Source organism: Halichoerus grypus, chromosome 2, assembly GCF_964656455.1.
Source record: "Halichoerus grypus chromosome 2, mHalGry1.hap1.1, whole genome shotgun sequence".
Lineage (NCBI taxonomy): Eukaryota > Metazoa > Chordata > Mammalia > Carnivora > Phocidae > Halichoerus > Halichoerus grypus.
Window position 1 is genome coordinate 190,329,734 of NC_135713.1, and position 27,507 is coordinate 190,357,240.

Consider the following 27,507-nt stretch of genomic DNA (forward strand, 5'->3'; position numbering starts at 1 on the left):
AAGAAAGGAGAAGAGCGATTCTTTTTTTTAAAGGTTTTATTTATTTATTTGACAGAGCGCGACAGCGAGAGAGGGAACACAGCGGGGGGTGGGGGGTGGGAGAGGGAGAAGCAGGCTCCCCGCTGGGCAGGGAGCCCGATGCAGGACTCGATCCCAGGACCCTGGAATCATGACCCGAGCGGAAGGCAGATGCTTAACGACTGCGCCACCCAGGCGCCCCGAGAAGAGTGATTCTCGTGTGCGCAGCCCCCGAGGAGACTAAGCGTTGCTGAGCCTGATCACAGGTCTTCTTCCCGCAGACGGGCCGCAAGCCGCGGTCGGCTGCAGCACCTAAGAGCATCGGCTCCGAATACCTGGCCTCTAAGCCCGGTTCACCTAGTGTGACCTAGTGTGTTCCTTGGCCTCCTCGATTCACCCTCCCCCTTCCACCCGTTATCTCTAAACTGGGAGATGATGACATGAGAAATTAGTGCACATCATTATTGGGAATGACGAGACATGGTTGGGATATAGTACATCTGGGAGAGCCAAACACAGGGAAAGTATCTCAGGCAAGTCACTTCTCTGCAGCCTCCTCAAGTAGAAAGTGAGAATATGAACAGCCGGCATAGACTCCTGGGCTTCATCTTCCCTCCTCCACCCAGGGCCCCGGCTTCTCCCTTACCTGGCTTTCTTTTATCCCGTAGCACGGGATCCTTCCACGTTTAAACACCTGTCTATTGCCTTTTAGCTCAATGGCGTGTAAGCTCTAGAGCAGGGATCTTGGTCTGTGTTGTCCACATTTACATCTCCGGCGCTTTGAACAGCACCCGGACGCTTAGTCTATTTAGTCGAATAAATGAATGAATAAATAGTATATCGTGTGATCCGTACATATACAAAGGGATTAGCAAACCTCTTGTGGCTTGTGATACTTAGAACCTTCGCTGTGTTCTGCTACAGTTCTGCTCGCTCTCATGCTTACGAGGCCATCGTGTGCTCACTAAGTTAACTTTGCGGGCGTTTTGATCTTTAGAATGAGGTGCTTCGGATTGCAGAGCTGCGTGTTCTGTCATGGCAAAGGAGTATTTCCCATGGTAAAGTAGTGATTTCCCATTCTAGGGGGCGCCTGGTTGGCTCAGTCGGTGGAGCACGGGACTCTTGATCTCAGGGTCTGAGTTCAAGCCCCATGTTGGGTGTGGAGCCTACTTAAAGATGAATAAAGAAAATATCTTTAGAAATGATTCCCCGTCCTAGTTCCTGCACTGGCTCCTTGTGAGTTTGGGTAACGTGGGTGTCCCTTAGCCAGCTCACATCGATGGGCACAGACCAAAGTGCTTGCAAAGTTAGGGGCACACCAAGATGTGACGGTCAGGCCCTTGTCCAAATGTCCTGCAAACCCCCCAGGGACCCCCTGACTGTCGCTTCAGGGGAGTTGGGAATGATAAGCCGGGGACAGAGACTCGAAGAGCACAGCTAGCTTTCTCGGCCGGCGCCTGTTTCCCACAGCCTTGCCCAACCGTCCTGTTATCAGACTCTTGCGTAATATAATATCCAGTTGTATCTTTACCAGCAAGGTTGTTCATCTTTCCGTGTGGTTAAGATCCGCTATTGTTTTCTGTGAACCGAGTGTTCATAGTCTTTGCCCATTGTCCTTTGAATTGTTGATCTTGTTTGCATTCCCACCTCTAGCTCACTTCCTATTTGTCCTAGTATATGAGTTCCCGTATAAATCGGACTTCTTTTCTGGATGGCTACCCAGTTGTCCCAGCATCATATATGGAATGGCCCATCTAATCATCGGTTTCAGATGCCACCTGTATCATGTAAAAAAAAGTCCTCATATATATTTACATCTATTTCTGGATGTTTCTTTGCTTTTTTTTTTTTTTTCTTTTTTCTTTTCTAGGATCTTATGTTTAAGTAATCTCTATATCCTCCAACCCTGAGATCAAGAGTCGCACGCTCTACCGACTGAGCCAGCCAGGCCGCCCCTGGATTTTTGTTTTGAAAAACCTTCTGATAACCTGTTTTTTAAAAATTTTGATTCAGGGGCTCCTGGATGGCGCAGTCAGTTAAGTGTCTGGCACTGGTTTCAGCTCAGGTCATGATCGCAGGGTCCTGGCATCCTTGCTCAGTGCTCAGCTCGGCAGAGTCTGAGATTCTCTCTCCTTCTCCCTCTGCCCTCTCACTCGCGTGCGCTCTGTCTCTCTCAAATAAATCTTTAAATAGAATCGTAAATTAATTTAAAGTTTTTTTTTAAAAAGACTTTGTTTATTTATTTGACAGAGAGAGGCACAGGGAGAGAGGGGACACAAGCAGGGGGAGAGGGAGAGGGAGAAGCGGACTTCCCGCTGAGCAGGGAGCCCGACGCGGGGCTCGATCCCAGCACCCCGGGATCATGACCTGAGCCGAAGGCAGACGCTTAACGACTGAGCCACCCAGGCCCCCCCAGTTTTTTTTAAATTTTTATTGTTATGTTAATCACCATACCTTACATCATTAGTTTTAGATGTAGTGTTCCATGATTCATTGTTTGTGCATAACACCCAGTGCTCCATGCAGAACGTGCCCTCCTCAATACCCATCACCAGGCTAACCCATCCTCCCACCCCCTCCCCTCTAGAACCCTCAGTTTGTTTTTCAGAGTCCATCGTCTCTCATGGTTCGTCTGGCGCCCCACAAATTTTTGATTCAACTGATTCTTTGGTGTCACACCTGCTCTGCACGTGTCACCGCGTGGGCCCTGGGATCACACAGGTGAACGTGCCCTTGTCCCTGTGGTCAGCCAGGGGCATCTGCCATGCTCTCCCAGTCCTCTCCTGCTGCCCTTCAACCCCATCCGCTCCTCACAGAGCTGTTGGGGAAGCCTATGCACAACCAGAGAACGACTGCCCGTGCCAAGGCTGCCAACTCCAGGTGCCAAGTGTTCCGTCCTCGGGCTCCAGAGGGCTGTTGGGTCCCTGCCAGCATCCTCAAGTCCGGGCCCCACCGCACCCGCTCTGCCTGGTCCTGCGGCGGCCCTGCCTTCATTTCAGTGTCCCCACTGTCCTCTTACACAGCTCCATCAGGTTCTTTCCATCACCTCAGCTTTCATACCTACTTGAAGAGACCTGGTTGGAGAGACCGACCGTTTTGTTTCCTCGGACTTCCTCGTCCTTCTCTCTGACCCTTCCCTCTCCCCCTCAGTCCTTCTCCCCTTCTCCTTTTCCCCAGTTACAAACAAAAGCTTTTACTTCTACGACTGGCATCAGAACCACCGGGTCAGTCGGTCAGACTTTGCAGTGGGGAAAGGAGATTGTTTTTTCTAGCAACAGCCGGCTAAGTTGGGGCCACATATACCTGTGTTAAAAATGACTCGAGGGGTGTCTGGGTGGCTCACACGTTAAGTGTCTGCCTTTGGCTCAGGTCATGATCCCCGGGTCCTGAAATCGAGCCCCGCATCGGGCTCCGTGCTCCGCAGGAAGCCTGCTTCTCCCTCTCCCGCTCCCCCTGCTGGTGTTCCCTCTCTCGCTGTGTCTCTCTCTGTCCAATAAATAAATAAAACCTAAAATAAATAAATGAATAAAAATGACTCGAGGTGGGACAGTTTGCCACAGTCTCGCTGCTCAAAGTGTCGTCCCCAGACCAGCAGCACCGGGGTCCCGTGAGCATGTTGGAGATGCAGAACCACAGGCTTTTTAACAAGACTCTCCTGGAATGCACGAAGTGTTCTGCGATGGGACCTGATGGCTGAGGGAGAGAGACAGAGAGAAGCAGCAAACACAGTTTTCCGGACCTCCACTCTCACTACCAATATACGCAACCCAATTAATTCCTCACCATTCTTCTCTCACCCTTACCCTCTAAGTCCCTAAGGAGAGTCTGCAAAGCAGTTTCTAGAATCTTCTGGCGGTGAGACGGAGAAAAGGAGAGTGCCCATAACACACCAGCTAAATGTTTCGTTTATCTTTTTAGGTTGTCAGTGACTGGGGAGCCTCCAAGAACTGGGGAGGAGATAATAAAAAAGCACAGGAAAAACTCAGGGTCATTAATTAGACGCACTTGAACGTTCCCTGAGAGACGTGAACAAAGAAGCGTGGAGCTGTTCCACTGTATTTCTCTGACATGGGTGGGTGTTACTCCAAGCCTGAAAACCTTGGACGTAGGACTACCCCAGAGTTACAGATGATCGAGGCAATGCATGTGGGCCAGCGGAGTGCCTGCCCCCCAACCTCCCACCCCAAATGTGTTCAGGCTCCTGGGGCTAAAATATAAGGGTTTGTGTGCTGGAGAGCAAGTTGCGTGTCCAGCTAGACTAGATCCGTAAAACTAGTTCGACTCAACCGAGGACGGGGCTTCAAAACTTACTGCCATTATTTAGCACCCACTGTGTGCCAGCTAACCCCCACATTTTCTTTTTGGTCTTTCAACAATCCCAAAGAGAAGGTGTTATTTATGGTATTTTACATCTGAAGAAACTAAGGCTGCCAAGGCCCACCTCTCAACTTCTTCGGGTTTCTTCCTCTTCTTCCTCCACCAGTATAAGGGGACCCTTACTCTTGGCTGGTGGTTTTACATGTCGTTATTGGTGGGTCCTTATTCCCATGCACACTGTGATAAAATGGATCAAACCGATCCCTGTTCAACAGATGAGAAAACTGAGCTTTAGAAGGAGCTTCCAGCTAACTAGACTTGGGGACAGACTCAGGTGTAGCGCTGGGCTGGATAGAAGAGAAAGGAGAGAAGAGAGAGGAGAGCGGAAAGAGGAGAGAGAAAGAGAAAAAAAGAGGAAGGAGGCGGGAGATAATAAAGGAGACCTTGTCAGTTTGTCCCTACACCAACCACTAGAAAAAGGTGTAGCTCCTTCCGGGTTCAGCCTGGGAGCGAAAAACAGAAAATCCTGTTCAGTTTAAGAGTCACGTTTCCCGGCAGGTTTCCTATCCAAACGTCTCCTCCCAAAACGCACTACCGAAGAGGGGATCTACAGAAGGCCGAGCAACGGGGTAGTTCAAAACCCCGGAAAAGGCTAAGCGAACACACTAGAGGAAAAAAACAAAAAAACCCCCCAAAAGCCCGCTATAACACGCTAACACTGATATTGGCTACTGTATATTTAACCCCCGAGGGGGTGCACCGTTCCCGGAAGTACTGCAATACCAGGCCGATGCGCGGAGTGGACGGAGCAAGCTCCTAGACCATCTCCCAGCTCCAAAAATCCATTTAATATATTGTCCTCGGGTAGAGGACGTATCAGATATTAAACTGATAAGAACAGATACTACACTTGATCTTAGCCAAAAGGCCGAGAAGCGATGCCCGACGCCCCGCCCTCGCCGCCACCGCCGCGCCGCCAGCCATATCGCACTCACGGTGAGCCCAGTCGCGCTCATCCCACCGCTCGCTTCCCTCGCTTCTCGGACAGTGCTATGGCAGTCACCGCCCTGGTGCAGAGCTTTTAGTTCTCTGCATTTTAAGATTGGTGCGTCTGTCGTTGCTACGTCTGTCTGTCTCTGTCTCTCGCTCTGTCTCTGTCTCTCTGTAACGCCATATCTAATTTGAATGGCCCGCCTTTTCCCCGCCCCGGGAGGCGTGGTCACAGCGGGCTGACCGTCAGGGCGGGGCATTGGATCCGGGATGCGGGGGCTCGGTCTCAACTTGGGTACAGACGGAGAGAAAAGACAGGACCAGAGAGGGTTGGGGGTGACGGCAATAGGGGCCTGTGGAAGGGAGCTCTTGGCGGAGTTGGCCCTGAAGAAGAGTCGCGAGACGTAGTCACTAGAAACGCTTGGACTGTATCGTATTAAGTCCGTCCTACGCCGGCGGAAAGACGATTCTCGTACCTGCCAGTTGAGGGGCTCGTTCTGAGTTAGGGGAGCGGAAGGTCTGGAGGAGGGGCTTCCCGGAGCGGGGAGGGTAGCCTCCCTGCAAGGCGGAAGGCAGATCATAGAAAGTGCGGAGAGAGGAGGCGTGTCACATCGGGAGGCCGGGCTGGGCCGCTGGAGGGATTTTCTCAAACTCCAGTACCGGGGTCGATCCGTGCTTCTGGGAGAATGAATCGTATCTCGGGCTTCGTACGTAAAGCTCCCTGCGCCTGGGACATCGTTTGCCTTCACGTCTTCCTCACTTGGCTGCTTATGCAGATATCTGGATTCCGCTTGGGTGTCACCTCCCCCTGGAAGCCTTCTTTACAGACCCTTCTATACCCTACCTCCGGTCTGATTAGCAGTCCTCATGCATTTCATCCCACCTGCTAATTCGTTTCAGGTACACCACTCACTACCTTTTCGGGCAATCCTTGATCTCCCCCGCTTGAAATCTGAGATCATTGAGGGAGGTGACCCTCATCAGTATTTATCTCTGTATCCCATCACTAGCTTAGTGCTTGGCAGGTAGTAGGTGGTCAGCAAACGTTTGTTGAGTGAAGAAGTGATCCCCAGGTCAGACTGAATCAGAGAGGCAATTAGGAGGCTACTGGCCTGGTCCAGGGGTGATGGGGCTGGAAGATCTGGTCAGGGGTGGTGGCACACGACAGAGGAGAGATGACTGTCAGGGATGCTCTGGGTATCAAGGCCAATCAATTCCTAAACCCCCTCCCCTGACGTTTCCTTGTGGCAAAGACTGCAGCTGGCTGCTCAGTCAGCATTTACCTTTCATATTCTCCTTCCTAGAGAACTAGAGTTTGTTTTTTTTTTTTAAGATTTTATTTATTTGCGAGAGAGAGAATGAGAGACGGAGAGCATGAGAGGGAGGAGGGTCAGAGGGAGAAGCAGACTCCCTGCTGAGCAGGGAGCCCGACGCGGGACTCGATTCCGGGACTCCAGGATCATGACCTGAGCCGAAGGCAGTCGCTTAACCAACTGAGCCACCCAGGCGCCCCTAGAGAACTTCAGTTTACTTGGGGTGGTTAATATTTCTTTCATTTGATCTCAGACAAACTAGAAGGTATCATGGATGTAAGACGGAAACCCAGTCAGTCACTTCACCCTGCAGGATGGAGAGCCTGTTCTCAGGTGTTGCCAGCCCCTGGGCCGAGTGCTCTATGTATTACCTCACTTAATTCACTCGACAACCCTACAAGGTGGATATTATTGTAATTATCCAGGGCCAGGATTGTGGTGAGGCCAATGAGGCCCCCTCCTTGGGGGGGGCGATTTAAGAGAATGTCCCCCCCCAAACTCTTAATAATTAATAAAGAACAATTAAATTAATAATATTTTAAGATAGGGGATGCCCGTGTGGCTCAGTGGGTTGAGTGTCTGCCTTTGGCTCAAGTCATGATCCCAGGGTCCTGGTATCCAGTCCCAAGGGGGGCTCCCTGCTCAGTGGGGAGCCTGCTACTCCCTCTCCCTCAGCTGCTCCCCCTGCTTGTGCTTGCTCTCTCTGTCAAATAAATAAATAAAATCTTTAAAAAAATAATATTTTAAGACAATTTATTTAGATATATTCACGTATATACATATATTATTGGTTTAATTGCTTCTCACCTTGGTAGAGGTTTTGTTGCTACTCTATCCCCAGCACCTCAGACAGTGCTCAGCACATATTTGGCGCCTGATAAATATTTCTTGAATGAGGGGCGCCTGGGTGGCTCAGTCGTTAAGCGTCTGCCTTCAGCTCAGGTCATGATCCCAGGGTCCTGGGATCGAGCCCCGCATCGGGCTCCCTGCTCAGCGGGAAGCCTGCTTCTCTCTCTCCCACTCCCCCTGCTTGTGTTCCCTCTCTCACTGTGTCTCTCTCTGTCAAATAAATAAATAAAACCTAAAATAAATAAAAATGACTTGAGGTGGGACAGTTTGCCACAGTCTCGCTGCTCAAAGTGTCGTCCCCAGACCAGCAGCACCGGGGTCCCGTGAGCATGTTGGAGATGCAGAACCACAGGCTTTTTAACAAGACTCTCCTGGAATGCACGAAGTGTTCTGCGACGGGACCTGATGGCTGAGGGAGAGAGACAGAGAAGCAGCAAACACAGTTTTCCGGACCTCCACTCTCACTACCAATATACGCAACCCAATTCCTCACCATTCTTCTCTCACCCTTACCTTCTAAGTCCCTGAGGAGAGTCTGCAAAGCAGTTTCTAGAATCTTCTGGCGGTGAGACAGAGAAAAGGAGGGTGCCCATAACACATGAGCTAAATGTTTCGTTTATCTTTTTAGGTTGTTAGTGACTGGGGAGCCTCCAAGAACTGGGGAGGAGATAATAAAAAAGCACAGGAAAAACTCAGGGTCATTAATTAGACGCACTTGAACGTTCCCTGAGAGACGTGAACGTTCCCTGAGAGACGTGAACAAAGAAGCGTGGAGCTGTTCCACTGTATTTCTCTGACACGGGTGGGTGTTACTCCAAGCCTGAAAACCTTGGACGTAGGACTACCCCAGAGTTACAGATGATCGAGGCAATGCATGTGGGCCAGCGGAGTGCCTGCCCCCCAACCTCCCACCCCAAATGTGTTCAGGATCCTGGGGCTAAAATATAAGGTTTGCGTGCTGGAGAGCAAGTTGCGTGTCCAGCTAGACTAGATCCGTAAAACTAGTTCGACTCAACCGAGGACGGGGCTTCAAAACTTGCCTGCCATTATTTAGCACCCACTGTGTGCCAGCTAACCCCCACATTTTCTTTTTGGTCTTTCAACAATCCCAAAGAGAAGGTGTTATTTATGGTATTTTACATCTGAAGAAACTAAGGCTGCCAAGGCCCACCTCTCAACTTCTTCAGGTTTCTTCCTCTTCTTCCTCCACCAGTATAAGGGGACCCTTACTCTTGGCTGGTGGTTTTACATTTGGTTATTGGTGGGTCCTTATTCCCATGTACACTGTGATAAAATGGATCAAACCGATCCCTGTTCAACAGATGAGAAAATTGAGCTTTAGAAGGAGCTTCCAGCTAACTAGACTTGGGGACAGACTCAGGTGTAGCGCCGGGCTGGATAGAAGAGAAAGGAGAGAAGAGGAGAGAGGAGAGCAGAAAGAGGAGAGAAAAAGAGAAAGAAAGAGGAAGGAGGCGGGAGATAAGAAAGGAGACCTTGTCAGTTTGTCCCTACACCAACCACTAGAAAAAGGTGTAGCTCCTTCCGGGTTCAGCCTGGGAGCGAAAAACAGAAAATCCTGTTCAGTTTAAGAGTCACGTTTCCCGGCAGGTTTCCTATCCAAACGTCTCCTCCCAAAACGCACTACCGAAGAGGGGATCTACAGAACGCCGAGCAACCCGGTAGTTCAAAACCCCGGAAAAGGCTAAGCGAACACACCAGGGGAAAACAACAACAACAAAAACCCCCAAAAGCCCGCTATAACACGCTAACACTGATATTGGCTACTGTATATTTAACCCCCGAGGGGGTGCACCGTTCCCGGAAGTACTGCAATACCAGGCCGATGCGCGGAGTGGACGGAGCAAGCTCCTAGACCATCTCCCAGCTCCAAAAATCCATTTAATATATTGTCCTCGGGTAGAGGACGTATCAGATATTAAACTGATAAGAACAGATACTACACTTGATCTTAGCCAAAAGGCCGAGAAGCGATGCCCGACGCCCCGCCCTCGCCGCCACCGCCGCGCCGCCAGCCATATCGCACTCACGGTGAGCCCAGTCGCGCTCATCCCACCGCTCGCTTCCCTCGCTTCTCGGACAGTCCTATGGCAGTCACCGCCCTGGTGCAGAGCTTTTAGTTCTCTGCATTTTAAGATTGGTGCGTCTGTCGTTGCTACGTCTGTCTGTCTCTGTCTCTCGCTCTGTCTCTGTCTCTCTGTAACGCCATATCTAATTTGAATGGCCCGCCTTTTCCCCGCCCCGGGAGGCGTGGTCACAGCGGGCTGACCGTCAGGGCGGGGCATTGGATCCGGGATGCGGGGGCTCGGTCTCAACTTGGGTACAGACGGAGAGAAAAGACAGGACCAGAGAGGGTTGGGGGTGACGGCAATAGGGGCCTGTGGAAGGGAGCTCTTGGCGGAGTTGGCCCTGAAGAAGAGTCGCGAGACGTAGTCACTAGAAACGCTTGGACTGTATCGTATTAAGTCCGTCCTACGCCGGCGGAAAGACGATTCTCGTACCTGCCAGTTGAGGGGCTCGTTCTGAGTTAGGGGAGCGGAAGGTCTGGAGGAGGGGCTTCCCGGAGCGGGGAGGGTAGCCTCCCTGCAAGGCGGAAGGCAGATCATAGAAAGTGCGGAGAGAGGAGGCGTGTCACATCGGGAGGCCGGGCTGGGCCGCTGGAGGGATTTTCTCAAACTCCAGTACCGGGGTCGATCCGTGCTTCTGGGAGAATGAATCGTATCTCGGGCTTCGTACGTAAAGCTCCCTGCGCCTGGGACATCGTTTGCCTTCACGTCTTCCTCACTTGGCTGCTTATGCAGATATCTGGATTCCGCTTGGGTGTCACCTCCCCCTGGAAGCCTTCTTTACAGACCCTTCTATACCCTACCTCCGGTCTGATTAGCAGTCCTCATGCATTTCATCCCACCTGCTAATTCGTTTCAGGTACACCACTCACTACCTTTTCGGGCAATCCTTGATCTCCCCCGCTTGAAATCTGAGATCATTGAGGGAGGTGACCCTCATCAGTATTTATCTCTGTATCCCATCACTAGCTTAGTGCTTGGCAGGTAGTAGGTGGTCAGCAAACGTTTGTTGAGTGAAGAAGTGATCCCCAGGTCAGACTGAATCAGAGAGGCAATTAGGAGGCTACTGGCCTGGTCCAGGGGTGATGGGGCTGGAAGATCTGGTCAGGGGTGGTGGCACACGACAGAGGAGAGATGACTGTCAGGGATGCTCTGGGTATCAAGGCCAATCAATTCCTAAACCCCCTCCCCTGACGTTTCCTTGTGGCAAAGACTGCAGCTGGCTGCTCAGTCAGCATTTACCTTTCATATTCTCCTTCCTAGAGAACTAGAGTTTGTTTTTTTTTTTTAAGATTTTATTTATTTGCGAGAGAGAGAATGAGAGACGGAGAGCATGAGAGGGAGGAGGGTCAGAGGGAGAAGCAGACTCCCTGCTGAGCAGGGAGCCCGACGCGGGACTCGATTCCGGGACTCCAGGATCATGACCTGAGCCGAAGGCAGTCGCTTAACCAACTGAGCCACCCAGGCGCCCCTAGAGAACTTCAGTTTACTTGGGGTGGTTAATATTTCTTTCATTTGATCTCAGACAAACTAGAAGGTATCATGGATGTAAGACGGAAACCCAGTCAGTCACTTCACCCTGCAGGATGGAGAGCCTGTTCTCAGGTGTTGCCAGCCCCTGGGCCGAGTGCTCTATGTATTACCTCACTTAATTCACTCGACAACCCTACAAGGTGGATATTATTGTAATTATCCAGGGCCAGGATTGTGGTGAGGCCAATGAGGCCCCCTCCTTGGGGGGGGCGATTTAAGAGAATGTCCCCCCCCAAACTCTTAATAATTAATAAAGAACAATTAAATTAATAATATTTTAAGATAGGGGATGCCCGTGTGGCTCAGTGGGTTGAGTGTCTGCCTTTGGCTCAAGTCATGATCCCAGGGTCCTGGTATCCAGTCCCAAGGGGGGCTCCCTGCTCAGTGGGGAGCCTGCTACTCCCTCTCCCTCAGCTGCTCCCCCTGCTTGTGCTTGCTCTCTCTGTCAAATAAATAAATAAAATCTTTAAAAAAATAATATTTTAAGACAATTTATTTAGATATATTCACGTATATACATATATTATTGGTTTAATTGCTTCTCACCTTGGTAGAGGTTTTGTTGCTACTCTATCCCCAGCACCTCAGACAGTGCTCAGCACATATTTGGCGCCTGATAAATATTTCTTGAATGAGGGGCGCCTGGGTGGCTCAGTCGTTAAGCGTCTGCCTTCAGCTCAGGTCATGATCCCAGGGTCCTGGGATCGAGCCCCGCATCGGGCTCCCTGCTCAGCGGGAAGCCTGCTTCTCTCTCTCCCACTCCCCCTGCTTGTGTTCCCTCTCTCACTGTGTCTCTCTCTGTCAAATAAATAAATAAAACCTAAAATAAATAAAAATGACTTGAGGTGGGACAGTTTGCCACAGTCTCGCTGCTCAAAGTGTCGTCCCCAGACCAGCAGCACCGGGGTCCCGTGAGCATGTTGGAGATGCAGAACCACAGGCTTTTTAACAAGACTCTCCTGGAATGCACGAAGTGTTCTGCGACGGGACCTGATGGCTGAGGGAGAGAGACAGAGAAGCAGCAAACACAGTTTTCCGGACCTCCACTCTCACTACCAATATACGCAACCCAATTCCTCACCATTCTTCTCTCACCCTTACCTTCTAAGTCCCTGAGGAGAGTCTGCAAAGCAGTTTCTAGAATCTTCTGGCGGTGAGACAGAGAAAAGGAGGGTGCCCATAACACATGAGCTAAATGTTTCGTTTATCTTTTTAGGTTGTTAGTGACTGGGGAGCCTCCAAGAACTGGGGAGGAGATAATAAAAAAGCACAGGAAAAACTCAGGGTCATTAATTAGACGCACTTGAACGTTCCCTGAGAGACGTGAACGTTCCCTGAGAGACGTGAACAAAGAAGCGTGGAGCTGTTCCACTGTATTTCTCTGACACGGGTGGGTGTTACTCCAAGCCTGAAAACCTTGGACGTAGGACTACCCCAGAGTTACAGATGATCGAGGCAATGCATGTGGGCCAGCGGAGTGCCTGCCCCCCAACCTCCCACCCCAAATGTGTTCAGGATCCTGGGGCTAAAATATAAGGTTTGCGTGCTGGAGAGCAAGTTGCGTGTCCAGCTAGACTAGATCCGTAAAACTAGTTCGACTCAACCGAGGACGGGGCTTCAAAACTTGCCTGCCATTATTTAGCACCCACTGTGTGCCAGCTAACCCCCACATTTTCTTTTTGGTCTTTCAACAATCCCAAAGAGAAGGTGTTATTTATGGTATTTTACATCTGAAGAAACTAAGGCTGCCAAGGCCCACCTCTCAACTTCTTCAGGTTTCTTCCTCTTCTTCCTCCACCAGTATAAGGGGACCCTTACTCTTGGCTGGTGGTTTTACATTTGGTTATTGGTGGGTCCTTATTCCCATGTACACTGTGATAAAATGGATCAAACCGATCCCTGTTCAACAGATGAGAAAATTGAGCTTTAGAAGGAGCTTCCAGCTAACTAGACTTGGGGACAGACTCAGGTGTAGCGCCGGGCTGGATAGAAGAGAAAGGAGAGAAGAGGAGAGAGGAGAGCAGAAAGAGGAGAGAAAAAGAGAAAGAAAGAGGAAGGAGGCGGGAGATAAGAAAGGAGACCTTGTCAGTTTGTCCCTACACCAACCACTAGAAAAAGGTGTAGCTCCTTCCGGGTTCAGCCTGGGAGCGAAAAACAGAAAATCCTGTTCAGTTTAAGAGTCACGTTTCCCGGCAGGTTTCCTATCCAAACGTCTCCTCCCAAAACGCACTACCGAAGAGGGGATCTACAGAACGCCGAGCAACCCGGTAGTTCAAAACCCCGGAAAAGGCTAAGCGAACACACCAGGGGAAAACAACAACAACAAAAACCCCCAAAAGCCCGCTATAACACGCTAACACTGATATTGGCTACTGTATATTTAACCCCCGAGGGGGTGCACCGTTCCCGGAAGTACTGCAATACCAGGCCGATGCGCGGAGTGGACGGAGCAAGCTCCTAGACCATCTCCCAGCTCCAAAAATCCATTTAATATATTGTCCTCGGGTAGAGGACGTATCAGATATTAAACTGATAAGAACAGATACTACACTTGATCTTAGCCAAAAGGCCGAGAAGCGATGCCCGACGCCCCGCCCTCGCCGCCACCGCCGCGCCGCCAGCCATATCGCACTCACGGTGAGCCCAGTCGCGCTCATCCCACCGCTCGCTTCCCTCGCTTCTCGGACAGTCCTATGGCAGTCACCGCCCTGGTGCAGAGCTTTTAGTTCTCTGCATTTTAAGATTGGTGCGTCTGTCGTTGCTACGTCTGTCTGTCTCTGTCTCTCGCTCTGTCTCTGTCTCTCTGTAACGCCATATCTAATTTGAATGGCCCGCCTTTTCCCCGCCCCGGGAGGCGTGGTCACAGCGGGCTGACCGTCAGGGCGGGGCATTGGATCCGGGATGCGGGGGCTCGGTCTCAACTTGGGTACAGACGGAGAGAAAAGACAGGACCAGAGAGGGTTGGGGGTGACGGCAATAGGGGCCTGTGGAAGGGAGCTCTTGGCGGAGTTGGCCCTGAAGAAGAGTCGCGAGACGTAGTCACTAGAAACGCTTGGACTGTATCGTATTAAGTCCGTCCTACGCCGGCGGAAAGACGATTCTCGTACCTGCCAGTTGAGGGGCTCGTTCTGAGTTAGGGGAGCGGAAGGTCTGGAGGAGGGGCTTCCCGGAGCGGGGAGGGTAGCCTCCCTGCAAGGCGGAAGGCAGATCATAGAAAGTGCGGAGAGAGGAGGCGTGTCACATCGGGAGGCCGGGCTGGGCCGCTGGAGGGATTTTCTCAAACTCCAGTACCGGGGTCGATCCGTGCTTCTGGGAGAATGAATCGTATCTCGGGCTTCGTACGTAAAGCTCCCTGCGCCTGGGACATCGTTTGCCTTCACGTCTTCCTCACTTGGCTGCTTATGCAGATATCTGGATTCCGCTTGGGTGTCACCTCCCCCTGGAAGCCTTCTTTACAGACCCTTCTATACCCTACCTCCGGTCTGATTAGCAGTCCTCATGCATTTCATCCCACCTGCTAATTCGTTTCAGGTACACCACTCACTACCTTTTCGGGCAATCCTTGATCTCCCCCGCTTGAAATCTGAGATCATTGAGGGAGGTGACCCTCATCAGTATTTATCTCTGTATCCCATCACTAGCTTAGTGCTTGGCAGGTAGTAGGTGGTCAGCAAACGTTTGTTGAGTGAAGAAGTGATCCCCAGGTCAGACTGAATCAGAGAGGCAATTAGGAGGCTACTGGCCTGGTCCAGGGGTGATGGGGCTGGAAGATCTGGTCAGGGGTGGTGGCACACGACAGAGGAGAGATGACTGTCAGGGATGCTCTGGGTATCAAGGCCAATCAATTCCTAAACCCCCTCCCCTGACGTTTCCTTGTGGCAAAGACTGCAGCTGGCTGCTCAGTCAGCATTTACCTTTCATATTCTCCTTCCTAGAGAACTAGAGTTTGTTTTTTTTTTTTAAGATTTTATTTATTTGCGAGAGAGAGAATGAGAGACGGAGAGCATGAGAGGGAGGAGGGTCAGAGGGAGAAGCAGACTCCCTGCTGAGCAGGGAGCCCGACGCGGGACTCGATTCCGGGACTCCAGGATCATGACCTGAGCCGAAGGCAGTCGCTTAACCAACTGAGCCACCCAGGCGCCCCTAGAGAACTTCAGTTTACTTGGGGTGGTTAATATTTCTTTCATTTGATCTCAGACAAACTAGAAGGTATCATGGATGTAAGACGGAAACCCAGTCAGTCACTTCACCCTGCAGGATGGAGAGCCTGTTCTCAGGTGTTGCCAGCCCCTGGGCCGAGTGCTCTATGTATTACCTCACTTAATTCACTCGACAACCCTACAAGGTGGATATTATTGTAATTATCCAGGGCCAGGATTGTGGTGAGGCCAATGAGGCCCCCTCCTTGGGGGGGGCGATTTAAGAGAATGTCCCCCCCCAAACTCTTAATAATTAATAAAGAACAATTAAATTAATAATATTTTAAGATAGGGGATGCCCGTGTGGCTCAGTGGGTTGAGTGTCTGCCTTTGGCTCAAGTCATGATCCCAGGGTCCTGGTATCCAGTCCCAAGGGGGGCTCCCTGCTCAGTGGGGAGCCTGCTACTCCCTCTCCCTCAGCTGCTCCCCCTGCTTGTGCTTGCTCTCTCTGTCAAATAAATAAATAAAATCTTTAAAAAAATAATATTTTAAGACAATTTATTTAGATATATTCACGTATATACATATATTATTGGTTTAATTGCTTCTCACCTTGGTAGAGGTTTTGTTGCTACTCTATCCCCAGCACCTCAGACAGTGCTCAGCACATATTTGGCGCCTGATAAATATTTCTTGAATGAGGGGCGCCTGGGTGGCTCAGTCGTTAAGCGTCTGCCTTCAGCTCAGGTCATGATCCCAGGGTCCTGGGATCGAGCCCCGCATCGGGCTCCCTGCTCAGCGGGAAGCCTGCTTCTCTCTCTCCCACTCCCCCTGCTTGTGTTCCCTCTCTCACTGTGTCTCTCTCTGTCAAATAAATAAATAAAACCTAAAATAAATAAAAATGACTTGAGGTGGGACAGTTTGCCACAGTCTCGCTGCTCAAAGTGTCGTCCCCAGACCAGCAGCACCGGGGTCCCGTGAGCATGTTGGAGATGCAGAACCACAGGCTTTTTAACAAGACTCTCCTGGAATGCACGAAGTGTTCTGCGACGGGACCTGATGGCTGAGGGAGAGAGACAGAGAAGCAGCAAACACAGTTTTCCGGACCTCCACTCTCACTACCAATATACGCAACCCAATTCCTCACCATTCTTCTCTCACCCTTACCTTCTAAGTCCCTGAGGAGAGTCTGCAAAGCAGTTTCTAGAATCTTCTGGCGGTGAGACAGAGAAAAGGAGGGTGCCCATAACACATGAGCTAAATGTTTCGTTTATCTTTTTAGGTTGTTAGTGACTGGGGAGCCTCCAAGAACTGGGGAGGAGATAATAAAAAAGCACAGGAAAAACTCAGGGTCATTAATTAGACGCACTTGAACGTTCCCTGAGAGACGTGAACGTTCCCTGAGAGACGTGAACAAAGAAGCGTGGAGCTGTTCCACTGTATTTCTCTGACACGGGTGGGTGTTACTCCAAGCCTGAAAACCTTGGACGTAGGACTACCCCAGAGTTACAGATGATCGAGGCAATGCATGTGGGCCAGCGGAGTGCCTGCCCCCCAACCTCCCACCCCAAATGTGTTCAGGATCCTGGGGCTAAAATATAAGGTTTGCGTGCTGGAGAGCAAGTTGCGTGTCCAGCTAGACTAGATCCGTAAAACTAGTTCGACTCAACCGAGGACGGGGCTTCAAAACTTGCCTGCCATTATTTAGCACCCACTGTGTGCCAGCTAACCCCCACATTTTCTTTTTGGTCTTTCAACAATCCCAAAGAGAAGGTGTTATTTATGGTATTTTACATCTGAAGAAACTAAGGCTGCCAAGGCCCACCTCTCAACTTCTTCAGGTTTCTTCCTCTTCTTCCTCCACCAGTATAAGGGGACCCTTACTCTTGGCTGGTGGTTTTACATTTGGTTATTGGTGGGTCCTTATTCCCATGTACACTGTGATAAAATGGATCAAACCGATCCCTGTTCAACAGATGAGAAAATTGAGCTTTAGAAGGAGCTTCCAGCTAACTAGACTTGGGGACAGACTCAGGTGTAGCGCCGGGCTGGATAGAAGAGAAAGGAGAGAAGAGGAGAGAGGAGAGCAGAAAGAGGAGAGAAAAAGAGAAAGAAAGAGGAAGGAGGCGGGAGATAAGAAAGGAGACCTTGTCAGTTTGTCCCTACACCAACCACTAGAAAAAGGTGTAGCTCCTTCCGGGTTCAGCCTGGGAGCGAAAAACAGAAAATCCTGTTCAGTTTAAGAGTCACGTTTCCCGGCAGGTTTCCTATCCAAACGTCTCCTCCCAAAACGCACTACCGAAGAGGGGATCTACAGAACGCCGAGCAACCCGGTAGTTCAAAACCCCGGAAAAGGCTAAGCGAACACACCAGGGGAAAACAACAACAACAAAAACCCCCAAAAGCCCGCTATAACACGCTAACACTGATATTGGCTACTGTATATTTAACCCCCGAGGGGGTGCACCGTTCCCGGAAGTACTGCAATACCAGGCCGATGCGCGGAGTGGACGGAGCAAGCTCCTAGACCATCTCCCAGCTCCAAAAATCCATTTAATATATTGTCCTCGGGTAGAGGACGTATCAGATATTAAACTGATAAGAACAGATACTACACTTGATCTTAGCCAAAAGGCCGAGAAGCGATGCCCGACGCCCCGCCCTCGCCGCCACCGCCGCGCCGCCAGCCATATCGCACTCACGGTGAGCCCAGTCGCGCTCATCCCACCGCTCGCTTCCCTCGCTTCTCGGACAGTCCTATGGCAGTCACCGCCCTGGTGCAGAGCTTTTAGTTCTCTGCATTTTAAGATTGGTGCGTCTGTCGTTGCTACGTCTGTCTGTCTCTGTCTCTCGCTCTGTCTCTGTCTCTCTGTAACGCCATATCTAATTTGAATGGCCCGCCTTTTCCCCGCCCCGGGAGGCGTGGTCACAGCGGGCTGACCGTCAGGGCGGGGCATTGGATCCGGGATGCGGGGGCTCGGTCTCAACTTGGGTACAGACGGAGAGAAAAGACAGGACCAGAGAGGGTTGGGGGTGACGGCAATAGGGGCCTGTGGAAGGGAGCTCTTGGCGGAGTTGGCCCTGAAGAAGAGTCGCGAGACGTAGTCACTAGAAACGCTTGGACTGTATCGTATTAAGTCCGTCCTACGCCGGCGGAAAGACGATTCTCGTACCTGCCAGTTGAGGGGCTCGTTCTGAGTTAGGGGAGCGGAAGGTCTGGAGGAGGGGCTTCCCGGAGCGGGGAGGGTAGCCTCCCTGCAAGGCGGAAGGCAGATCATAGAAAGTGCGGAGAGAGGAGGCGTGTCACATCGGGAGGCCGGGCTGGGCCGCTGGAGGGATTTTCTCAAACTCCAGTACCGGGGTCGATCCGTGCTTCTGGGAGAATGAATCGTATCTCGGGCTTCGTACGTAAAGCTCCCTGCGCCTGGGACATCGTTTGCCTTCACGTCTTCCTCACTTGGCTGCTTATGCAGATATCTGGATTCCGCTTGGGTGTCACCTCCCCCTGGAAGCCTTCTTTACAGACCCTTCTATACCCTACCTCCGGTCTGATTAGCAGTCCTCATGCATTTCATCCCACCTGCTAATTCGTTTCAGGTACACCACTCACTACCTTTTCGGGCAATCCTTGATCTCCCCCGCTTGAAATCTGAGATCATTGAGGGAGGTGACCCTCATCAGTATTTATCTCTGTATCCCATCACTAGCTTAGTGCTTGGCAGGTAGTAGGTGGTCAGCAAACGTTTGTTGAGTGAAGAAGTGATCCCCAGGTCAGACTGAATCAGAGAGGCAATTAGGAGGCTACTGGCCTGGTCCAGGGGTGATGGGGCTGGAAGATCTGGTCAGGGGTGGTGGCACACGACAGAGGAGAGATGACTGTCAGGGATGCTCTGGGTATCAAGGCCAATCAATTCCTAAACCCCCTCCCCTGACGTTTCCTTGTGGCAAAGACTGCAGCTGGCTGCTCAGTCAGCATTTACCTTTCATATTCTCCTTCCTAGAGAACTAGAGTTTGTTTTTTTTTTTTAAGATTTTATTTATTTGCGAGAGAGAGAATGAGAGACGGAGAGCATGAGAGGGAGGAGGGTCAGAGGGAGAAGCAGACTCCCTGCTGAGCAGGGAGCCCGACGCGGGACTCGATTCCGGGACTCCAGGATCATGACCTGAGCCGAAGGCAGTCGCTTAACCAACTGAGCCACCCAGGCGCCCCTAGAGAACTTCAGTTTACTTGGGGTGGTTAATATTTCTTTCATTTGATCTCAGACAAACTAGAAGGTATCATGGATGTAAGACGGAAACCCAGTCAGTCACTTCACCCTGCAGGATGGAGAGCCTGTTCTCAGGTGTTGCCAGCCCCTGGGCCGAGTGCTCTATGTATTACCTCACTTAATTCACTCGACAACCCTACAAGGTGGATATTATTGTAATTATCCAGGGCCAGGATTGTGGTGAGGCCAATGAGGCCCCCTCCTTGGGGGGGGCGATTTAAGAGAATGTCCCCCCCCAAACTCTTAATAATTAATAAAGAACAATTAAATTAATAATATTTTAAGATAGGGGATGCCCGTGTGGCTCAGTGGGTTGAGTGTCTGCCTTTGGCTCAAGTCATGATCCCAGGGTCCTGGTATCCAGTCCCAAGGGGGGCTCCCTGCTCAGTGGGGAGCCTGCTACTCCCTCTCCCTCAGCTGCTCCCCCTGCTTGTGCTTGCTCTCTCTGTCAAATAAATAAATAAAATCTTTAAAAAAATAATATTTTAAGACAATTTATTTAGATATATTCACGTATATACATATATTATTGGTTTAATTGCTTCTCACCTTGGTAGAGGTTTTGTTGCTACTCTATCCCCAGCACCTCAGACAGTGCTCAGCACATATTTGGCGCCTGATAAATATTTCTTGAATGAGGGGCGCCTGGGTGGCTCAGTCGTTAAGCGTCTGCCTTCAGCTCAGGTCATGATCCCAGGGTCCTGGGATCGAGCCCCGCATCGGGCTCCCTGCTCAGCGGGAAGCCTGCTTCTCTCTCTCCCACTCCCCCTGCTTGTGTTCCCTCTCTCACTGTGTCTCTCTCTGTCAAATAAATAAATAAAACCTAAAATAAATAAAAATGACTTGAGGTGGGACAGTTTGCCACAGTCTCGCTGCTCAAAGTGTCGTCCCCAGACCAGCAGCACCGGGGTCCCGTGAGCATGTTGGAGATGCAGAACCACAGGCTTTTTAACAAGACTCTCCTGGAATGCACGAAGTGTTCTGCGACGGGACCTGATGGCTGAGGGAGAGAGACAGAGAAGCAGCAAACACAGTTTTCCGGACCTCCACTCTCACTACCAATATACGCAACCCAATTCCTCACCATTCTTCTCTCACCCTTACCTTCTAAGTCCCTGAGGAGAGTCTGCAAAGCAGTTTCTAGAATCTTCTGGCGGTGAGACAGAGAAAAGGAGGGTGCCCATAACACATGAGCTAAATGTTTCGTTTATCTTTTTAGGTTGTTAGTGACTGGGGAGCCTCCAAGAACTGGGGAGGAGATAATAAAAAAGCACAGGAAAAACTCAGGGTCATTAATTAGACGCACTTGAACGTTCCCTGAGAGACGTGAACGTTCCCTGAGAGACGTGAACAAAGAAGCGTGGAGCTGTTCCACTGTATTTCTCTGACACGGGTGGGTGTTACTCCAAGCCTGAAAACCTTGGACGTAGGACTACCCCAGAGTTACAGATGATCGAGGCAATGCATGTGGGCCAGCGGAGTGCCTGCCCCCCAACCTCCCACCCCAAATGTGTTCAGGATCCTGGGGCTAAAATATAAGGTTTGCGTGCTGGAGAGCAAGTTGCGTGTCCAGCTAGACTAGATCCGTAAAACTAGTTCGACTCAACCGAGGACGGGGCTTCAAAACTTGCCTGCCATTATTTAGCACCCACTGTGTGCCAGCTAACCCCCACATTTTCTTTTTGGTCTTTCAACAATCCCAAAGAGAAGGTGTTATTTATGGTATTTTACATCTGAAGAAACTAAGGCTGCCAAGGCCCACCTCTCAACTTCTTCAGGTTTCTTCCTCTTCTTCCTCCACCAGTATAAGGGGACCCTTACTCTTGGCTGGTGGTTTTACATTTGGTTATTGGTGGGTCCTTATTCCCATGTACACTGTGATAAAATGGATCAAACCGATCCCTGTTCAACAGATGAGAAAATTGAGCTTTAGAAGGAGCTTCCAGCTAACTAGACTTGGGGACAGACTCAGGTGTAGCGCCGGGCTGGATAGAAGAGAAAGGAGAGAAGAGGAGAGAGGAGAGCAGAAAGAGGAGAGAAAAAGAGAAAGAAAGAGGAAGGAGGCGGGAGATAAGAAAGGAGACCTTGTCAGTTTGTCCCTACACCAACCACTAGAAAAAGGTGTAGCTCCTTCCGGGTTCAGCCTGGGAGCGAAAAACAGAAAATCCTGTTCAGTTTAAGAGTCACGTTTCCCGGCAGGTTTCCTATCCAAACGTCTCCTCCCAAAACGCACTACCGAAGAGGGGATCTACAGAACGCCGAGCAACCCGGTAGTTCAAAACCCCGGAAAAGGCTAAGCGAACACACCAGGGGAAAACAACAACAACAAAAACCCCCAAAAGCCCGCTATAACACGCTAACACTGATATTGGCTACTGTATATTTAACCCCCGAGGGGGTGCACCGTTCCCGGAAGTACTGCAATACCAGGCCGATGCGCGGAGTGGACGGAGCAAGCTCCTAGACCATCTCCCAGCTCCAAAAATCCATTTAATATATTGTCCTCGGGTAGAGGACGTATCAGATATTAAACTGATAAGAACAGATACTACACTTGATCTTAGCCAAAAGGCCGAGAAGCGATGCCCGACGCCCCGCCCTCGCCGCCACCGCCGCGCCGCCAGCCATATCGCACTCACGGTGAGCCCAGTCGCGCTCATCCCACCGCTCGCTTCCCTCGCTTCTCGGACAGTCCTATGGCAGTCACCGCCCTGGTGCAGAGCTTTTAGTTCTCTGCATTTTAAGATTGGTGCGTCTGTCGTTGCTACGTCTGTCTGTCTCTGTCTCTCGCTCTGTCTCTGTCTCTCTGTAACGCCATATCTAATTTGAATGGCCCGCCTTTTCCCCGCCCCGGGAGGCGTGGTCACAGCGGGCTGACCGTCAGGGCGGGGCATTGGATCCGGGATGCGGGGGCTCGGTCTCAACTTGGGTACAGACGGAGAGAAAAGACAGGACCAGAGAGGGTTGGGGGTGACGGCAATAGGGGCCTGTGGAAGGGAGCTCTTGGCGGAGTTGGCCCTGAAGAAGAGTCGCGAGACGTAGTCACTAGAAACGCTTGGACTGTATCGTATTAAGTCCGTCCTACGCCGGCGGAAAGACGATTCTCGTACCTGCCAGTTGAGGGGCTCGTTCTGAGTTAGGGGAGCGGAAGGTCTGGAGGAGGGGCTTCCCGGAGCGGGGAGGGTAGCCTCCCTGCAAGGCGGAAGGCAGATCATAGAAAGTGCGGAGAGAGGAGGCGTGTCACATCGGGAGGCCGGGCTGGGCCGCTGGAGGGATTTTCTCAAACTCCAGTACCGGGGTCGATCCGTGCTTCTGGGAGAATGAATCGTATCTCGGGCTTCGTACGTAAAGCTCCCTGCGCCTGGGACATCGTTTGCCTTCACGTCTTCCTCACTTGGCTGCTTATGCAGATATCTGGATTCCGCTTGGGTGTCACCTCCCCCTGGAAGCCTTCTTTACAGACCCTTCTATACCCTACCTCCGGTCTGATTAGCAGTCCTCATGCATTTCATCCCACCTGCTAATTCGTTTCAGGTACACCACTCACTACCTTTTCGGGCAATCCTTGATCTCCCCCGCTTGAAATCTGAGATCATTGAGGGAGGTGACCCTCATCAGTATTTATCTCTGTATCCCATCACTAGCTTAGTGCTTGGCAGGTAGTAGGTGGTCAGCAAACGTTTGTTGAGTGAAGAAGTGATCCCCAGGTCAGACTGAATCAGAGAGGCAATTAGGAGGCTACTGGCCTGGTCCAGGGGTGATGGGGCTGGAAGATCTGGTCAGGGGTGGTGGCACACGACAGAGGAGAGATGACTGTCAGGGATGCTCTGGGTATCAAGGCCAATCAATTCCTAAACCCCCTCCCCTGACGTTTCCTTGTGGCAAAGACTGCAGCTGGCTGCTCAGTCAGCATTTACCTTTCATATTCTCCTTCCTAGAGAACTTCAGTTTTTTTTTTTTTTTTTAAGATTTTATTTATTTGCGAGAGAGAGAATGAGAGACGGAGAGCATGAGAGGGAGGAGGGTCAGAGGGAGAAGCAGACTCCCTGCTGAGCAGGGAGCCCGACGCGGGACTCGATTCCGGGACTCCAGGATCATGACCTGAGCCGAAGGCAGTCGCTTAACCAACTGAGCCACCCAGGCGCCCCTAGAGAACTTCAGTTTACTTGGGGTGGTTAATATTTCTTTCATTTGATCTCAGACAAACTAGAAGGTATCATGGATGTAAGACGGAAACCCAGTCAGTCACTTCACCCTGCAGGATGGAGAGCCTGTTCTCAGGTGTTGCCAGCCCCTGGGCCGAGTGCTCTATGTATTACCTCACTTAATTCACTCGACAACCCTACAAGGTGGATATTATTGTAATTATCCAGGGCCAGGATTGTGGTGAGGCCAATGAGGCCCCCTCCTTGGGGGGGCGATTTAAGAGAATGTCCCCCCCCAAACTCTTAATAATTAATAAAGAACAATTAAATTAATAATATTTTAAGATAGGGGATGCCCGTGTGGCTCAGTGGGTTGAGCGTCTGCCTTTGGCTCAAGTCATGATCCCAGGGTCCTGGTATCCAGTCCCAAGGGGGGCTCCCTGCTCAGTGGGGAGCCTGCTTCTCCCTCTCCCTCAGCTGCTCCCCCTGCTTGTGCTTGCTCTCTCTTTCTGTCAAATAAATAAATAAATAAAATCTTTAAAAAAATAATATTTTAAGACAATTTATTTAGATATATTCATGAATATACACATATTATTGGTTTATTTGCTTCTCACCTTGGTAGAGGTTTTGTTGCTACTCTATCCCCAGCACCTCAGAGAGTGCTCAGCACATATTTGGCGCCTGATAAATATTTGTTGAATGAGGGGCGCCTGGGTGGCTCAGTCGTTAAGCGTCTGCCTTCGGCTCAGGTCATGATCCCAGGGTCCTGGGATCGAGCCCCGCATCGGGCTCCCTGCTCAGCGGGAAGCCTGCTTCTCCCTCTCCCGCTCCCCCTGCTTGTGTTCCCTCTCTCACTGTGTCTCTCTCTGTCAAATAAATAAATAAAATCTTTAAAAAAACCGAAATTTGTTGAATGAATGCATGAGAGTCACACGAAACAATACATAATGTGCTTAGCTTGTACCCTACATGACTCTTCAGTCCTTCTAATCCCATGGTCTCTGTTCAGATCTGTTTGTATCAGACCATCTTATTATACTCACTAATTTGGTTTTGCTGAGAGGGCGTTGCTATGGTTTGAACACCCCAAGCATTTGTTCATCTCTCACTGGCCTTCTTGTCCTGCCTGGTGTTCTGGCCATTTGGGCAGGTGTCTTAGTCCCCATCCCAAGTTGGATGAGCCCCAAGGGCAGAAACGGGGTCTGTCCCCTCTCTATTTCCAGCACCTGCCCAGGTATGTCACATCATGTTACAGGTGATTAATGACCGAAAATAATTATAAAAAACGAAACATACAGTTAAAAAAGAATGGGCAAAGGCCAGGCACAGACAATTCACAGAAAGTAAAAAGTGGTTCTCAAGCTAACATATAAAATTAAATAGAAACTATACCAAGATGTATTTTTTTCCCGTCTCTTGCCCCCTCTCCCTCTGTATTCTTTTCCTCCTGCTGGGCTTGCTGCAGACCCCAGTGGTTACCCAGAACCTCCAGGTGGAGGAGGCCAACAGGAGTTCCAATTCGGAGGCCAAGAAACTTGTTCATGGGGCTCAACTCTGCTCTGTGACTTTTTTTTTTTTAGTGTCCCTGTGTGTGAGCCAGATGCTGTTTATGGCACATTCATGGTCACAATCTTACTTAATCTTAAAAAAAAAAAAAAAAACACATTTAAAAAAAAAAAAGTAAACTCTACCCCCAAGTTAGGGCTTGAATTCACAACCCTGAGATCAAGAGTCACACGCTCCACCATCTGGGCCAACCAGGTGTCCCTCATTTAATCTCTACAACACCCTTGAGAAGTGTTAATGTCCCCAGGTCTCAGAGAGCAAATCCAGCTCACAGAAGCTGCCTGACTCACCCTGGGTATTTCCAAAAGTCTTCCAAGTCCAAAGGTCTTCCCAGTAGGCGAGGTGGCCAGCTGTCAGACAAAACTCTTAGTTCATTCATTCCTTTATCTAACAATGACTGCTGAGGAGAGACCCATTAGAGGCTTGGGATAATAAGCCTCTAGACCCATTAGAAGCCTGGGATTATAACAGATCTCTGTTGTAGATTTGCAGGAGAACATTTAAAGTACTCATCGTCAGGGAAAATGCACAGCCTTTAGGGTAACTTTCTATTAATCTGTTCTAGACCCTTGCTGCTCAAAGTGTGGTCTGTGAACATCAGCATCTGTACTAGCTGGGAGCTGGTTAGAAATGCAGAAATTTGGGCAGCACATCAGATCTACTGTCTTAGTTTGCTCTGGCGACCATAACAAAATACCATAGACCGCTCGGGCCCTTAAATAACAGAAGTTTCTTTTCTCACAGAAGTCCCAGTTCAGCCTGCTAGCCTGGTAGGGCTTTGGTGAGGTCCCTCTTGGCTCACAGATGGCCACCTTCTCCGTGTGGTAGAGAGAGAACAAGCTCTCTGGTGCCTCTTCTAAGGGAACTAATCCCATCCTGAGGGTCCCACTCTCATGACCTCATCTAACCATTACCCTCCAAAAGGCCTCCCCTCTAAATACCATCACACTGGGGGGGGGGTAGGGCATCAATGTATACATATTGAATATATATTGGAATAAAATATTGAATATTCAATATATAAACTGGGGGGTGGGGCACAAGTCAGTCTATAACGCCTACTGAACGATAATCTGCATTTTAATAGGGTCCACAGGAGGTTCATATGCACATGAAATTCTAAAAAGCAATGCTTTAAGTCATATACATTGGAAAAAAAATGGCAGCCAAGGATCAATTTGTACATGTCACTTTGTGTGTTATCTGGGGAAGATATTCCATATTAAACTGGTTTCCTGGGTCAAATTTTTTTTTGTTATTGGTTGAGATAAGCTAATTTAATAGAATTATCATGATAGCTACAGGCATAGAAGACTTAATATAGGCCAAGCCCTTTGCGGACCACTTCACACATTTAACCTTGTTCAATTCTCATAACAACCATGTGAGGTAAATATTATCCCATTTTACAGATGAAGAGGTTGAGGGCTCACTGGAAATGTTAAAGTCAGGACTGGAACTCATCTTTTAAGCCAGTGGTCCTCGTAGTTTGGCCCCCAGACCAGCATCATCAGTATTACCTGAGAAGTTGCTATAAATGCACATTTTTGGGCCTGTGAACCCAAGACCGACTGAACCAGAAATTCTGGAGGTGGGGCTCAGCAATCTGTGTTTTTGGTAAGTCCTCTAGATGATTCTGATATACTCTCAAATTTGAGAACCACGGTTTGAAGCTACACTACCACTCCGTGTGTGCAAGACAACATGGAGGGCTTGGCAGAGAAACCCCCCCATCAGTGGAGAAAGACTGAATCAAATGGATGAGGTCACGGGGGACTGGCCCCTGTTGCGAATGCTCCAAAGAACCCACCTAGCTTGGATACCTGGGCAGTCACCCTCTTCCCTCTGGAGCATGGACCTGGCTTTCTCCCTTCTCTCACTCTCTCAGTTTGGTTGTTCCTTGCTTCCGGGTTATTATCACCCTCCTGGGGCTCTCGTTGCTGTTTCTGGCTGACCACCCAAATCCCTTCCTCCAGCCCTCCCCTGAGTGCCAAGCTCCTGTGCAAATGCACGCTGCACATCCATCCTCACAGACACCCAAACATGGCTGCCACTGAGCTCATAACCTTCCCTGCCCTGGAGCTTCCTCCTGCCTCAGCCTTCTCTGCATCTGTCATTAGGCCCTCATAACAGTATGGGAAATGTAATTGAAATTAGATTTTCTGCTCAAATAATGTTTTTTGTTTTTGTTTTTTAAGTAGGCTTTACACTGAGCATGGAGCCCAATGCGGGGCTTGAACTCACGACCCTGAGGTCAAGCCCGGAGCTGGGACTCTTAACCT

General features: G+C 50.2%; 2 long non-coding RNA genes and 5 other non-coding genes across 24 annotated transcripts in view; all 7 read right to left on the reverse strand.

Annotated features, from left to right (window-relative positions):
- Positions 1–27,507, reverse strand: part of LOC118537782 (uncharacterized) — a 34,771-nt gene that overhangs the window by 2,403 nt on the left and 4,861 nt on the right. The window lies entirely within an intron of this gene.
- LOC144380863 (uncharacterized) lies at positions 6–23,920 on the reverse strand. 18 transcript variants are annotated; one of them, XR_013445111.1, is made up of 6 exons: positions 22,151–23,920; positions 17,946–20,759; positions 13,741–17,450; positions 9,536–13,245; positions 5,331–9,040; positions 6–4,838 (listed from the first exon to the last, which is right to left on the reverse strand). It is a non-coding gene; the product is annotated as an uncharacterized LOC144380863 (long non-coding RNA). The 18 variants fall into 18 exon arrangements; XR_013445100.1 differs by having other exon boundaries at positions 17,946–21,655; XR_013445106.1 differs by lacking the exon at positions 22,151–23,920 and adding an exon at positions 21,274–22,140.
- Positions 5,085–5,275, reverse strand: LOC118522330 (U2 spliceosomal RNA). The gene has a single exon (XR_004910572.2). It is a non-coding gene; the product is annotated as a U2 spliceosomal RNA (small nuclear RNA).
- LOC118522329 (U2 spliceosomal RNA) lies at positions 9,290–9,480 on the reverse strand. Its single transcript, XR_004910571.2, has one exon. It is a non-coding gene; the product is annotated as a U2 spliceosomal RNA (small nuclear RNA).
- LOC118522327 (U2 spliceosomal RNA) lies at positions 13,495–13,685 on the reverse strand. Its single transcript, XR_004910569.2, has one exon. It is a non-coding gene; the product is annotated as a U2 spliceosomal RNA (small nuclear RNA).
- On the reverse strand, positions 17,700–17,890 carry LOC144381221 (U2 spliceosomal RNA). Its single transcript, XR_013446115.1, has one exon. It is a non-coding gene; the product is annotated as a U2 spliceosomal RNA (small nuclear RNA).
- Positions 21,905–22,095, reverse strand: LOC144381222 (U2 spliceosomal RNA). The gene has a single exon (XR_013446116.1). It is a non-coding gene; the product is annotated as a U2 spliceosomal RNA (small nuclear RNA).